This window comes from Rutidosis leptorrhynchoides, chromosome 2 (assembly GCF_046630445.1).
Source record: "Rutidosis leptorrhynchoides isolate AG116_Rl617_1_P2 chromosome 2, CSIRO_AGI_Rlap_v1, whole genome shotgun sequence".
NCBI lineage: Eukaryota > Viridiplantae > Streptophyta > Magnoliopsida > Asterales > Asteraceae > Rutidosis > Rutidosis leptorrhynchoides.
The window spans coordinates 634,509,135-634,525,877 of record NC_092334.1 but is presented as its reverse complement, the minus strand read 5'-3'; positions in this window follow the sequence as shown (position 1 = coordinate 634,525,877).

The following is a 16,743-nucleotide window of genomic DNA, read 5'->3' as shown; positions in this document are numbered from 1 at the left end:
AATATCACGAGTCATATAATAATGAAATTGTAAAAAGGGAAACCGTTATGATTTGGGTTTTGGCGAAGGTCAAAACTGGGTTGGGTCTCAATTTAATTACTTAAGGACTAGTAACTATCTAAATATAATCCAATGAAAATTAGATTTAATTTAGTTAGTCAAAACTTATTATTTATTCGAAAGGAAAATATAAGTTTTATACTAAACATTTTAATACGAGCTTAAAACTTAAAACAATCCATGGACCTAGAGGTGACACATTTAAGTAAACACTCCCATTTTATTTATTGTTAATTATTATTTTTATTATTCACGTATATTTATTCAGTAAAACTAAAAAGAAAATAATTACACAACTTTATAACTCAGTTTGTTCGTCACTGTTTTGTCACATCAACCATATCATACGCGGATCGCGTATAAAACTACACGATACGCGTACATTTCAAACCATACGAGAAACGCGTATTATACTACGCGAAACGCGTAAGTATAATACGGGTACTGTACGAATTAGGTTAAAAGTTAGGGTTTAATTATTTTATTATTATATTTAAATAGTTAGTTTATAATTAGTATTAATTTATATTTGGTAATTAGTTTATAACTAGTTAAATATTATAATTCCTATTAATTTATATTAATTTAGTTAAAATATGTTATTTAGTTAATTTAAATAAAATTATATTATAATTGCTCAAAACAAAATTCTAAACAATTAGTTTTATTAAAAAGTTATCATTTTATTAATTAGCATTTAGTAATAAACTTATTAGTATGATTTCAATTAATTCACTTCTAAATTAATAATTATAATTAATGTATTCGTATAAATTAATAAGTAGTTCAATTAAATTAGGATTAAGTTATATTTTATTATTATTATGTAGTATTATCAATTCCTAATCCAAAACTCCCTTAAAATAAGTTTAACTTCAAAGACTATTAAAAACCATTGAACACTGTCTCCCTGTGGAACGAACTGGATTTACCGACAAACTAAACTACGCGGATAGGACTAGTTGCCTATATGTGTGAAATCAACCTAAAATCATTAAAATACCACATATACAATAAATTAATTCGTGTAACAAAATAACTCAAATTCGTTCATAAATAAAGGTACTGTTTCAACGCATCACGGATGAATAAGGTTCAGAATTTGGGACATTATATAATCGTTGTGAGATATCCTGGCAATGAGAGTGAATATTGAGACGACCCGACCCAATCCATAGGGACGAATACAATAACATATGATAACATTGCGAGGTACTTAACCTCTATATGATACATTTTACAAACGTTGCATTTATTCTTATAAGGCAAACTATCATTACATCAATATTTGACATTTTCGTCTAACATTTCATAATATCCAAATGACCTAATCTGTCATTTACTTATTTATATTCTCTATTGAACTCCAATGACTCGAATGCAACGTCTTTGTATCATGGCTTAAAAGGTCCCAAGTAGTATCCTTAACATGAGCTAATGCACAGCGGAAGACTTAATTCATACCTGAGAATAACATGCTTTAAAACGTCAACATAAAGTTGGTGAGATATATAGGTTTGATGCTAGCAGCGTTATAACAATGGAACACAAGATTTCATATATAAACATTTTAATAAAAATATTCTAAGTGGTTGAGCACTTGGTAACCATACTTAACATTTAATCACGTCGCATATTCCCTTTATTATGAAATCTTACTACACCGTACCAAGGTGTAGTCACGAAACGAAGTACTGTGCAACCGTTGAATACTGGTCGTCCAGTCCGGTTGGGGTTGTCAGGCCCGATAGATCTATCAACAGGATTCGCGTTTACAATACCGCTGTAAATATTAGTTACCAAGCTACAGGGAAGTATGCCAGTGGTACAACTCAACGTAGAATATATTTTTCAGTTACTTGTGTCCATAGCGTAAAACATAAAATACATGTATTCTCATCCCGAAATATTTAGAGTTTAAAAGTGGGACTATATACTCACTTTTGTCTTGAAGATATGTAATTTCGACTTGGTCTCCGATTGATATCACGAACCTATCCATATATAATATATCAATACCTTTTCTTTTTAAACAATCGTCACATATATATACTTATAATACTTTTAATACTTTTAATAATTCCTTAGTCCGTAGTTAGCAGTCCGATGTTAGTAATTCAATTTTAATGGTTCATATTTAGTTGTTTAATAAACCCCCAATGAAATAAATAAAACCCCCATCATATATGTATTGGTCGAGATTAATCTTGACCCATGGTACCGGTGTTGTCAAATGACGTGTTGCGTACATAAAGTACCGGTGTTGTCAAATGACGTGTTGCGTACAATCATGGGATCTTATGATTAATCTTCTCGTATTGTTTACGGGTGATCCTGAACCATATAAAATTAAATTATGAGTACATATGTATAAAATATCATGTTACTTTAGGAAGATGTGATTTATTTAATTTTCTCCAATTATTTTCGTGGCTAAACTAGTCTTGGATATCCGATTTTGTTTTGGTCATAATTTCTTCGTTACAACTCCGTTTTCGTTGATTCAACTTTCCACTTCCTTGGATCGAGTCCCTCTTTAAGAATATGAACTGTAAATACCTTAGTTTGTATTCGAAATCATAGGTCATAGGTCAAATTTTGGTGAAACTTATGAAGTTAATCATTTTTGTTACAAAAACATCATTTAATGACCATTTTTCTAAATATACTTATACTATGAATTAAATCATGAAATTTTTATGTGTTAACATATTCATAAGAAATATCATTTTTCCAGAATATAAACCTCCAATTCAAAGTTCAAGATGGTTTTTAATTATCCAACCCAAAACAGCCCCCGGTTGCTCTCCGACGTCATAAAAACAGTTTTTTAAGGTATTCTTTGAAAACCCAAGTTATACCTTGTTAAATTAGCATATATTTAAGTTATATTACAGGTCTTGAAGTATTTTAAAAGTTAATTTAGAAGGATCTATTTAGTTTGCAAACAAGTTTGAAATCATTCAAACTATGTTTTTGTTGTTAAAATTGTATACCATACAATAAGATAGCTATATATATATATGAATCGAATAAGGTTATGAACAAAGTTACTACCTCAAGTTACTTGGACAAGATTGCTGTAAAAGAGGAGTAAAAACCTAGAACCGAAAGAGTGATGAAATTGGATGAAAGATTGGAAGCAACTTAAGACATAAACTTGAATTGAAAGTTGTATTTTTGTAGTGTTTTTGTTGATCTTTTTATGGTGGTGTTTAAGGTGATTCTTGAGAGGATTTTTGCTGGAGTTCTTAGAGAGACATGAGGCTAGTAAGTGTGTGTGTTTAGCTAGAGAAATGATGTTCCAAAAATTGAAAATGGATGCATGTATTTATGGTGGTGTAAAAGGTGTATAAATTTGTAATTTTGTGAAAAGATCTTTTAATCATGTGAAATTGTCATACTAAATAACAAAAGTAGTTACCTTATACATAAGGCATGAACAAGGGCTGGTTGGTGGTGATTTGATGTGTATATACCAATAGTAAATACGTATAGAAGCTAGGTATGATACGAGTACATATACTCTAGATATACGTATAGAAATCTTGTGAAAAATGGAATGAGGATTCAAATATAGCTATCTTTTGTGAATATACTTATATTGTTTTATGTATTTAAGTCTTTAAAAGTGATTAAATACATTATATATACGATATATGTATAAACATTATAGGTCGTAAGTATTTATGTCAAATAACATTACGTATAGTTATCGTTTTGAAAGCTTAAGTTAGTAGTTTCAAAATATACTTATAACTTATTGTTATTAATACAAAATGAGATATTTAAACATCCTTAAATCATGTTAAATATGTATATATACATATATATACACAAACGTATAATTAACATATATTGTATAGTTCGTGATATCATCGGTCAAACTAGACGGTTAAACGTTATGTAAAACTCTTTTCAAAATCATAAATCTCAACAATTTAGATTGCTTATCATGTTGGTAAGTTTTAATTTATGTAAATATTAATCTTATAAGTGTAAAACGATCGGAAAAATCCGGGTCGTTACAGTACCCACCCGTTAAAGAAATTTCGTCCCGAAATTTGGTAGAGGTTGTCATAAATAACAATAGGAATGTTTTCATGACGAATATGAGGTATTAATAGAGTTTTATCATTATTGGAAGATATGGATAAAACGATTCGGTCATGTGAAGCGCACGAGTGAAGCTATCACAAAAGAATGAAATGAGTGAATATAGAATTGTTTTAACCGATGTCGAGATTAGGATTGATTTCCAGAATTTAAGGGATTTAAAGAAAATCTTATGTAATAAGATTTGGTTCTTCGATGATTTAGAAAACAGGATCTCCTTTGATTTAATGCGATAATCTGTTTCGATTTCTTTGTCGGATATTTCACTATAAATCCACCTCCTTCCCTTTCTTACTTCCATACCTCACATCTCTTACTCTTCCTCCTCTAATTCATACCTTAAGGTATCCTTTAAAATGCTTCATCCCGTTCTGATTTTTGTTATACTTCTAACTTTCATATCTTTCATTCTTCTCTTTCATCTACCGCTAGAAGAATCTATTCACTTTTATGATTTTCTTGGAATTATAATGTTTCTAATTCTCCCGTGTCTTTACATCGCCATACGTATTGATACACACGGTTTGTAGTTTCTGGGTGGTTATTGGGTTTGATATCTTTCCTTATATTTCGATGCTCCTGCTTCTGTTTTCCATAATCATTGTCATCCATAGTTAATACTCTCTCCTATTTGCTGTAATCTATACCCCAATTTCTATTTTGGGACTTTGTCCCTTCGTTTCTTCTTCCCGTCCTTGAGTCAAGCGATCAATAGTTCGAAATTCGTAGGTATAAAATTCGGAATGAACATAGCTAATGCTCTAAGAAAGGAATGGTAATGACACGATTTTGATTTGTCAAATTACCAGAATATCCAGGAAAATAGAACTATCAAGATGATTTGTTCTTAATATGTTTCGGAATTGGATAGAATGTAAAAGTCGTGTAACATGGCACATGATGACGGTACTGTGAATCATCATATTCCATTAGAAACTTAATATGACTTACTGTAATATAATGAAGTTGATCAAGTTTCATTATATTATACTAGTTCATGCATCAGTTCCCAACACTGCTTCAGAACATTCCTATTTTAAACTTGAAGGATTTAGAAACTAACACAGTTTCCTTTATATTGTAACGCAGATATTACAGAGAGATAAATGATTTCAGATAAGGATAGTGGTGAAAATATCTTCAGAAATATTGAGGATATTTATAATGAAAGATATGATAATATCTTGGAATTTCTAATGTCGAAGGATGATGATGAAGATTGACCCGTAAGGGTTTAGATTCAGAAGCAAGGTGTTTGCTACAGAATCGTCATAATTCTTTATGTACAAGTTTAGTCCTTGTAACTTGTTCAGAGTCTCCTTCATGGTTTGTTCAATCCGGTTTTCAGTACCAATTTTCTATCGAGCGTTCCTAACACTTCCTTCTTTTATCATCAACATTTGGTCATTAAGACCTTCTACAACATGCTGCTTCGTCAGTATTTTCAAAGTTATCGGATCTGGGTCATTGGTTATCAAACCAAGATGGTTTAAGGAGAATTGTATTTTTAGATGATTAAACGCTGATGGTAATATGATGGAATATAAAAGGTTCTCCGGTAACGATGGCGAAAGAACAACGTATATATATATATCGAGATTGTAATAAGAGTAGTCTTACTGAGATATCGAAGTGGAGCTGTGACAAAATTAGTTAATTGAAAAGGAATCGCGTGATTGTTTTTGCTAATGGATGATAAGGAATTCGATGCGGATACGTTTTAACTATAACTTCGAGTTCAAAAATTTTTAGGTGCATAACTGTATGCATAAATCTTTATTTCGTAGACGAGGTGCGGCTGGTTGAACTTCTCGATCGAGATGTTTTCAAGAATCATGAAAAGTTGTGAATGCGAATTGTAATCGTCAAGATACAAATGAGGTTTAAAATAGAATCAAGTGGCAAACTTGAAGGATTGTTTAGTTTCATATGTAATAATCATCATTTTAACTCATTTTTAATTGTCCAAAGTTAGCAGTCCAATAGTCCGATTGTCCAATGGTTCAATAAATACATATATGAACTAAATATATAATATTCGAATTACTTAATACGTATCGTGACCCGTGTACTGGTCTCGGTGTCGATCACAACTCAAAGTATATATATATTTTGGAATCAACTCCGACCCTGTATAGCCAACTCCCACCTTCACATATAGAGTGTCTATGGTTGTTCCGAAATATATATATAGATGGATCAATATGATAAGTCGAAACCTTGTATACGTGTCCCGTTATTTAAAATGCGTAAAATAAATAAATATATATCATGACCCATTATACAACGTGTTGTCTCAGAATTAATCCGACGTGTTGTTGTACATGTGTCCCGACGGTATGTAAAGTACAGAAATTAAAATTGCAAGAATGTAAATTGCGATAAATTAAATATTAATCAGTTAGCTGGGAACAGTTAGCCAGAACAGTTAGCGTGTAATCCTATCACAATTTCAATTAATTAATTCATCTGTTTCTAACAATTTTTATTTTGCCAATGTTTCTTCATTATGCCACTTGTTGGATTCGGATAGGTAAAAATCAAAATATGAAATTTAAATGGAAATGGTTAATCTGGGATGAACGGATACGTATATCGGTAATTGTAAGTAGGATAATAAATGATCGTTGAATCAGATTCGAAGAATGTACAGTGTAACTTGTTAATGTGAATTCTAAATATTCCTTGGGTACTACCCACCCGTTAAAATATTTTCATCATTAACAGTTTGTACGAATGAAATTTTTAATTACAATCTTTATGAAAATATATTTGCATATATATTTTCTTCGGAGGTAACTATGAATTTAATGAGTCAATAAAATATTCAACTCATTTGATTTATCGTTATTACTAGATTACATAATCTCCAAAACATTAGAGATTACATAATCGTCATGTCGAACGAAGAACGATACGTAAAGAAGAGGTAATCGGTGTAGAATGATATGTAGAACAAAGATCATATTCGAAGTTCAGATGATGATGTTGAGGTACGTGGTGCGGATGTGATTGTTGGTGGTGGTAATGATACGGTTGGTGTTGATGCTGATGATGTCGTTGACGTCGATGATGCTACTGGTACTGAAGATTGCGAGGTTGATGTTGTTAACTGTACTGGTTATGCTACTGGTGCTGCTGCTGGTGTTTGTAACCTTCGCACCGTGTTCTCCAAAGCCGTCACACGAGCGCGAAGTTCGTTAATTTCTGCTAGTACACCAGGATGATTGGCGGTTGGAGTGAGCGAATGAACAAGATCCGAAATATGGGATAGGATATAATCGTGACGAGATACTCGAGAAATGAGAGAGAAAATGGTTTCTCGAACAGGTTCGCCGGTAAGTGCTTCAGGTTCGTCGCCAATGGGGCAATTCGGTGGGTGAAAGGGATCACCTTCTTCTTGTCTCCAATAATTTAGTATACTACGAACCCATCCCCAATTCATCCAGAATAGATGATGAGAAATTGGTTGATCCATTCCAGTGACGCTGCCTTCGGAGCCCGAATGGAAATCCATATCAGCGTAGCTGTCGGAGTCGGAGGAATTCGAACTGGACGCGGAGTTCATCTTGTACAGTCGGGGAAATGAATTTTTGGTTTGGAATAGATTATAGGAGTTGGGTTTGGTATTCTTCAATACATAATTTACATATGTATTTATAATACTCAAAATCCCGTGAATTACGGAGAATCTTTGAAATTCGTCAGGCAATGTCTATAGCAACAGATACGCTAGGATACGAATTTTGTCTATACACTATCGATGCACCAAATGCAGTAAGACGTGTCTAGACTTAAGAATACTAAGCAGGCAATTCTTAAGGATGATAAGCAGATGATTTTCGACTAGATATGATAAGCAAAACTTTTGACATGTAGACACGGTCAAAGTCCAGACTCACTAATGCATCCTAACAACTACCAGTTAGACACACTAATGCAAGGCCTGGTTCGCTAAGACCAACGCTCTGATACCACATGAGACGACCCGACCCAATCCATAGGGACGAATACAATAACATATGATAACATTGCGAGGTACTTAACCTCTATATGATACATTTTACAAACGTTGCATTTATTCTTATAAGGCAAACTATCATTACATCAATATTTGACATTTTCGTCTAACATTTCATAATATCCAAATGACCTAATCTGTCATTTACTTATTTATATTCTCTATTGAACTCCAATGACTCGAATGCAACGTCTTTGTATCATGGCTTAAAAGGTCCCAAGTAGTATCCTTAACATGAGCTAATGCACAGCGGAAGACTTAATTCATACCTGAGAATAACATGCTTTAAAACGTCAACATAAAGTTGGTGAGATATATAGGTTTGATGCTAGCAGCGTTATAACAATGGAACACAAGATTTCATATATAAACATTTTAATAAAAATATTCTAAGTGGTTGAGCACTTGGTAACCATACTTAACATTTAATCACGTCGCATATTCCCTTTATTATGAAATCTTACTACACCGTACCAAGGTGTAGTCACGAAACGAAGTACTGTGCAACCGTTGAATACTGGTCGTCCAGTCCGGTTGGGGTTGTCAGGCCCGATAGATCTATCAACAGGATTCGCGTTTACAATACCGCTGTAAATATTAGTTACCAAGCTACAGGGAAGTATGCCAGTGGTACAACTCAACGTAGAATATATTTTTCAGTTACTTGTGTCCATAGCGTAAAACATAAAATACATGTATTCTCATCCCGAAATATTTAGAGTTTAAAAGTGGGACTATATACTCACTTTTGTCTTGAAGATATGTAATTTCGACTTGGTCTCCGATTGATATCACGAACCTATCCATATATAATATATCAATACCTTTTCTTTTTAAACAATCGTCACATATATATACTTATAATACTTTTAATACTTTTAATAATTCCTTAGTCCGTAGTTAGCAGTCCGATGTTAGTAATTCAATTTTAATGGTTCATATTTAGTTGTTTAATAAACCCCCAATGAAATAAATAAAACCCCCATCATATATGTATTGGTCGAGATTAATCTTGACCCATGGTACCGGTGTTGTCAAATGACGTGTTGCGTACATAAAGTACCGGTGTTGTCAAATGACGTGTTGCGTACAATCATGGGATCTTATGATTAATCTTCTCGTATTGTTTACGGGTGATCCTGAACCATATAAAATTAAATTATGAGTACATATGTATAAAATATCATGTTACTTTAGGAAGATGTGATTTATTTAATTTTCTCCAATTATTTTCGTGGCTAAACTAGTCTTGGATATCCGATTTTGTTTTGGTCATAATTTCTTCGTTACAACTCCGTTTTCGTTGATTCAACTTTCCACTTCCTTGGATCGAGTCCCTCTTTAAGAATATGAACTGTAAATACCTTAGTTTGTATTCGAAATCATAGGTCATAGGTCAAATTTTGGTGAAACTTATGAAGTTAATCATTTTTGTTACAAAAACATCATTTAATGACCATTTTTCTAAATATACTTATACTATGAATTAAATCATGAAATTTTTATGTGTTAACATATTCATAAGAAATATCATTTTTCCAGAATATAAACCTCCAATTCAAAGTTCAAGATGGTTTTTAATTATCCAACCCAAAACAGCCCCCGGTTGCTCTCCGACGTCATAAAAACAGTTTTTTAAGGTATTCTTTGAAAACCCAAGTTATACCTTGTTAAATTAGCATATATTTAAGTTATATTACAGGTCTTGAAGTATTTTAAAAGTTAATTTAGAAGGATCTATTTAGTTTGCAAACAAGTTTGAAATCATTCAAACTATGTTTTTGTTGTTAAAATTGTATACCATACAATAAGATAGCTATATATATATATGAATCGAATAAGGTTATGAACAAAGTTACTACCTCAAGTTACTTGGACAAGATTGCTGTAAAAGAGGAGTAAAAACCTAGAACCGAAAGAGTGATGAAATTGGATGAAAGATTGGAAGCAACTTAAGACATAAACTTGAATTGAAAGTTGTATTTTTGTAGTGTTTTTGTTGATCTTTTTATGGTGGTGTTTAAGGTGATTCTTGAGAGGATTTTTGCTGGAGTTCTTAGAGAGACATGAGGCTAGTAAGTGTGTGTGTTTAGCTAGAGAAATGATGTTCCAAAAATTGAAAATGGATGCATGTATTTATGGTGGTGTAAAAGGTGTATAAATTTGTAATTTTGTGAAAAGATCTTTTAATCATGTGAAATTGTCATACTAAATAACAAAAGTAGTTACCTTATACATAAGGCATGAACAAGGGCTGGTTGGTGGTGATTTGATGTGTATATACCAATAGTAAATACGTATAGAAGCTAGGTATGATACGAGTACATATACTCTAGATATACGTATAGAAATCTTGTGAAAAATGGAATGAGGATTCAAATATAGCTATCTTTTGTGAATATACTTATATTGTTTTATGTATTTAAGTCTTTAAAAGTGATTAAATACATTATATATACGATATATGTATAAACATTATAGGTCGTAAGTATTTATGTCAAATAACATTACGTATAGTTATCGTTTTGAAAGCTTAAGTTAGTAGTTTCAAAATATACTTATAACTTATTGTTATTAATACAAAATGAGATATTTAAACATCCTTAAATCATGTTAAATATGTATATATACATATATATACACAAACGTATAATTAACATATATTGTATAGTTCGTGATATCATCGGTCAAACTAGACGGTTAAACGTTATGTAAAACTCTTTTCAAAATCATAAATCTCAACAATTTAGATTGCTTATCATGTTGGTAAGTTTTAATTTATGTAAATATTAATCTTATAAGTGTAAAACGATCGGAAAAATCCGGGTCGTTACAAATATGGTGTTTCGTACAGGTTCGCCGGTAAGTGCTTCAGGTTTTCCACCAAGAGATGAATTCGGTTGGTGGAAGGGATCGCCTTCTACGCGTCTCCATTGATTAAGTCTATTACGAACCCATCAGATGAATTAGGGATGGATGATTGGTTGATTCATTCTGGTTATACTGCTTTCGGAGTTCGCGTGGAAATCCATATCGGAATAGCTGTCGGAATAACTATCGGAATAGCTATCAGAATCTGAGGGACTCGAACTGGTTGAGGGATTCATCTCGTACGATTGGAAGAAGGATTTTCGATAAGAAATAGATTATAGAATGTAGATTAGTACCCTGCAATACATAATTTACATATGCATATATAATACTAAAATCCCATAAGTTACGGAGGAATCTACAGAAAATGTCAGGCAAAGTTTACAATAACAGATACGCTAAGATATGAATTAGCAGATATGCTAAGATATGAATTTTGTCCATACACTAATCATGCAATCAATGCAATAAGATGTGTCTAGACTAAGGATGATAAGCAAGTGATTCTCTAAGAATGATAAGCAGGTAATTTTAGACACGAAATGATAAGCAAAACTTTTGACATGCAGACACGGTCGAAGTCCAGACTCACTAATGCATCCTAACGACTATTAGTTAGACACACTAATGCAAGACCTGGTTCACTAAGACCACCGCTCTGATACCAACTGTGAAGACCCGTCCTAATCCATCCGGACGAAGTCCATATCGCTTATAAACGATTCACAACAGTTGATTACATTGCGAGGTACTTGACCTCTATATGATACATTTTACAAACATTGCATTCGTTTTTGAAAAGATAAACTTTCATTACATCGAAAGTTGACAACATACATACCATTTCGTAATATATTTTACTATAATTGACTTAATAATAATCTTGATGAACACAACGTCTCGAATGCAACGTCTTTTGAAATATGTCATGAATGACTCCAAGTAATATCTCTAAGATGAGCAAATGCACAGCGGAAGATTTCTTTCGTACCTGAGAATAAACATGCTTTAAAGTGTCAACCAAAAGGTTGGTGAGTTCATTAGTTTAACATAAATAATCATTTCATAATTTTAATAGACCACAAGATTTTCATATTTCCATTTCTCATAAACATACGTCCCATGCATAGAGACAAAAATATCATTCATATGGATTGAACACCTGGTAACCGACATTCACAATATGCATATAAGAATATCCCCATCATTCCGGGATCCTCCTTCGGACATGATATAAATTTCGAAGTACTAAAGCATCCGGTACTTTGAATGGGGCTTGTTGGGCCCGATAGATCTATCTTTAGGATTCGCGTCAATTAGGGTGTCTGTTCCCTAATTCTTAGATTACCAGACTTAATAAAAAGGGCATATTCGATTTCGATAATTCAACCATATAATGTAGTTTCGATTACTTGTGTCTATTTCGTAAAACATTTATAAAAGCAGCGCATGTATTCTCAGTCCCAAAAATATATATTGCAAAAGCATTTAAAAAGGGAGTAAATGAAACTCACAGTACTGTATTTTGTAGTAAAATACATATGACAACATTGAACAACGCAGGGCTGGCCTCAGATTCACGAACCTATATCATTTGTATATTTATTAATATACATAATGGTAATCGAACAAATATATTCATAAGATTATTAATTATATCTTTTTTTATATTAAATATATATATATATATATATATATATATATATATATATATATATATATATATATATATATATATATATATGTATATATATATATATATATATATATATATATATATATATATATATATGTTTCATATATTCATTTTGTACATAAAAAAAAATATTTAAATTTTTGTTATGTGATATGTATTAAAAATATTTTAATAATTATTATTTATTTGTTAAAGTAGTATTTTAAGATAATATTTTAAGTGATGGCAATAATAATATTGATAGTACTAATATTAATAATAATGATAATAGTATTAATAATTCTATAAATGGTAATATTAATGATAATTTTTATAATAAAATTCATAATAATGATAATAATAGTAGTTTTTAATAAAGTGAATAATTTAATAGTAATGATAATGAAAATAAAGATTTTGATAATAATACGTAACATTTAATAATAATAATAATAATAATAATAATAATAATAATAATAATAATAATAATAATAATAATAACAATCTTACTATTAGGGGTAATCTTAATGATAATACTTTTGTTAATAAAAATTCTAAATGTTAATAATACTAATATTAATGGTGATTATAATAGTTTGTATTATTTTCATATCAACAATAATGATAATAATCCTAATCATAATAATACTTATTTCAATATTAATAATACAACAATAGCACTATTAATAAGTAATGATGTTACTTAATAATAACTAAAATGATAATAAAAAAAATCATTTTATTAATATTAACATAACAATAACAGTAACTCATAATGATCATAATATCAATAATAATACAAATAATGTTTATGATACTTTTAATTTTGATGATAATAATAATAATTCTATTTCTAATATTACACAAATCATAATAACATAACAAAATGATTTATAATAATAATAATAATAATAATAATAATAATAATAATAATAATAATAATAATAATAATAATTGAAATGAAAGGAAAAATATATACCCTCTCAAAATGTTTTTCCAAAAAGGCTTGCCCCATACAAGAATCGAACCCGAGACCTCTCCTAAACCCATTAACACTCTAAACCAGTTGAGCCATGCCCAATTTCCGAAATAACACACAACTGTATAATATTTATACCGTATATAATTCTGTCATATTTTTCTTCTTCTTTGAAATCAAACAAACCATGAATCGATGTATCCTTGCTTCTCATTTATATGTTTGATTTAACTAGTATTGGAAACGGAACCTTTTTTTATGTGATAGATTGAATCAAAAGCAAACGATAAAAAAAATAAAACTACCTGTGCAGTTACGGTTGTAAAAAAAAAAAAAAAAATCATGAAATCGAATTTGAGGACGTTTTAGATTAAAGTTCCTACATGAAAGAGGTTGCAAATCTTCCTCATAAACTATCTGCATCATCAATTTAAATCAAAACACTAAAACAAATTTGAATTTCATCATGAACGCATCGTTTGACTTTTTTAGAACGAAAGTTTGACTCTCGAATTAGAATTCGTTATAAGAAATTGGAAACTAGGATTTTGCAGATAGTTTTAGTAAAAGGATCCTAACACTTCTACATTTAAGGATTTTTAAATTTGGTTCGTTGTTGAAGCTTTTAAAATCTGAAACAAGAACAGAGGTCGACCCTCTGTGTTCTTTCTAATTTTTCTGTTTTTAAAACAATTTGCATTGGGAGGATAGCATAATACATAGATAATAATCGAATATTGATGCAGTAACTGGATTGTTGGTATATTAATTGATTTGGACGTGTAACCAATATACAGACAGGATGAAATTCAATCAGAGGGAGAAAAGTAAAATAAATAAAAGTAGATTGTGACTCACAATAGATTTTGGAGCATTCTGTGATATGAAATCTGCTGGTACCAATCTAATACAGTTTTAATTTATATAAACAACTGAATTTTATTCCTTAAAATCATACGTATGAAAAATTTAATAATTAATAATTATAATTATAATAATAATCCAAATATTAATAAAATTACTAAAATAAGACTACTAATAATAATTATTTAATTATAATAATAATAATATTAGTAATAACGATTTTAAATAAAAAATTGATAGTTTTTATAGTAATACTTATTTTAATAATGGTAATGAATAATAATATCAACAGCAAGGATAATGATAATTATTAATAATAATATTAATAATAATGATTCTTTTAAGAACAATAATAACTACTAACATTTAAATTACAACTAAATTTGTAATTCCAATCTTTCTCATAGTTACATTTATAATGAGGATCTTTATTATGATAACCCTAGATTTATTAGAATTTATTAATTACAAATATAACCATAATAATAATAATAATATAATGAATACTAATATTGATATTAGTATTAATAATAATAATGAAAATAATAATACTAATATTATGATACTATTCCTTAACTTGTAATTATATCTAATATAATAATATTGCATATTATTATTTATGTATTATATAATATCTAAAACTTTTATATGTATCCCAATATACATATAACAATTATGTATAAAAGTCGGATATCTTTATATATTCATTTCAATTACAACTTAAATATTTTTGTATCATATTTTTCATGTTTAGTTTAAGCAACTAAATTAACATGTCAGATTATTTTATATACATATATTTATATATATCTAATTATTTTAACTATAGCTTAATTATTCTAAGTATTATTTTACATTTTAGTTTTCAATTAAATAGAATATAATTTACTAATTCAAAATATTATATGTATATACTTATTTTTATTTATATAATATATAAACATCTTTATTTACAACAAGTGTTCGTGAATCGTCGGGAATAGTCAAAGTCAAATGTATTCATGAAAATAGTTCAAATATTATGAGACTCAGTTTAACAGATTTTGCTTATCGTGTCGAAATCATATAAGATTAAGTTTAATTTTGGTCGGAAATTCCCGGGTCACTACAGTTGAATGTTTTGCGAACGTACTAATGGTACGTGTGAAGGATTTTGTCAAGAATGAAGAAGTTTTAATAAAGGAAAATTAAAGATTGCAGGTTTTAAAGAGTATGTGGCCAAAGAGGGGTGGTAAACGGGCGAGCATAAAGAAAGCCAAAGATGCCTATTGTTCTTTTGGTTTGGTTAATAGTGATAATGATGGGGATATAGGGGTTTCGATTCAAAATCTTTTTAAAGATGTTTGTGTTGATGATCGTGGGGCTACCTCTTCGGATACGGGGCATCATACTGACGGGAAAGGTTTTTGTTAAGACCATGAAGATCGCGGTATTATCGCTCCTTCTCTGGCGGTTTTGGTTGGAGATGAGAATGCTAACGTTTTGACCTACAAAACTGTTAATCAAAATGGTTAAAGGATAGATAGGGAGATCGTTGATGGGAAGACAAAGATGGCTACCCGTTAGGGTTGTATGCCTTGGTTTCTTTTGCTTGTTAGTGTTATGGCGTTCTCTATTTTTGTAGGAGTATCTCGTGTATTTTTTAGTTGCAATGTATGCTTTTGTTTTTTTAGTTTGGTTTGGCTCAGTTTCGATCAGTTTCTCGTGTTTTGGTTGATGGATTTTTCAACAAAGGGAGCGGTTTCTTTGATGAGACCAAATAGGAATCTTTAGGTGATTGATAGAGCTGATAATCTTGTAAGTCCCTAAACGTAAGCTTTCGAGATAATGTTGAGGGTATCGGGAACTCAGTGTGAGTTTGATAACCGACGGAAGTATCAGGCTAATGGGAGATGGTTTTGCGACGTGATTCTACCATTTTCGTAGGGTTGGTACGTTAATTCTAGGTAACACAAGAGACCCAGGTACTTGTTTTACTCTCCAATAACCAAGAAATTTGCAAACAGACCAGGTGGTAGAACTAGATTCTTCTCGGATAGTCGCGGTTTGTTTTCTTACTCGTACAGTGGAAGCATGCTTGAGGATGAGATAATGTGTTCATGAAATTCATAGCTATGAGAACGAGTTAGTTGAATTTTGACGAAGAGCCTACGAGGG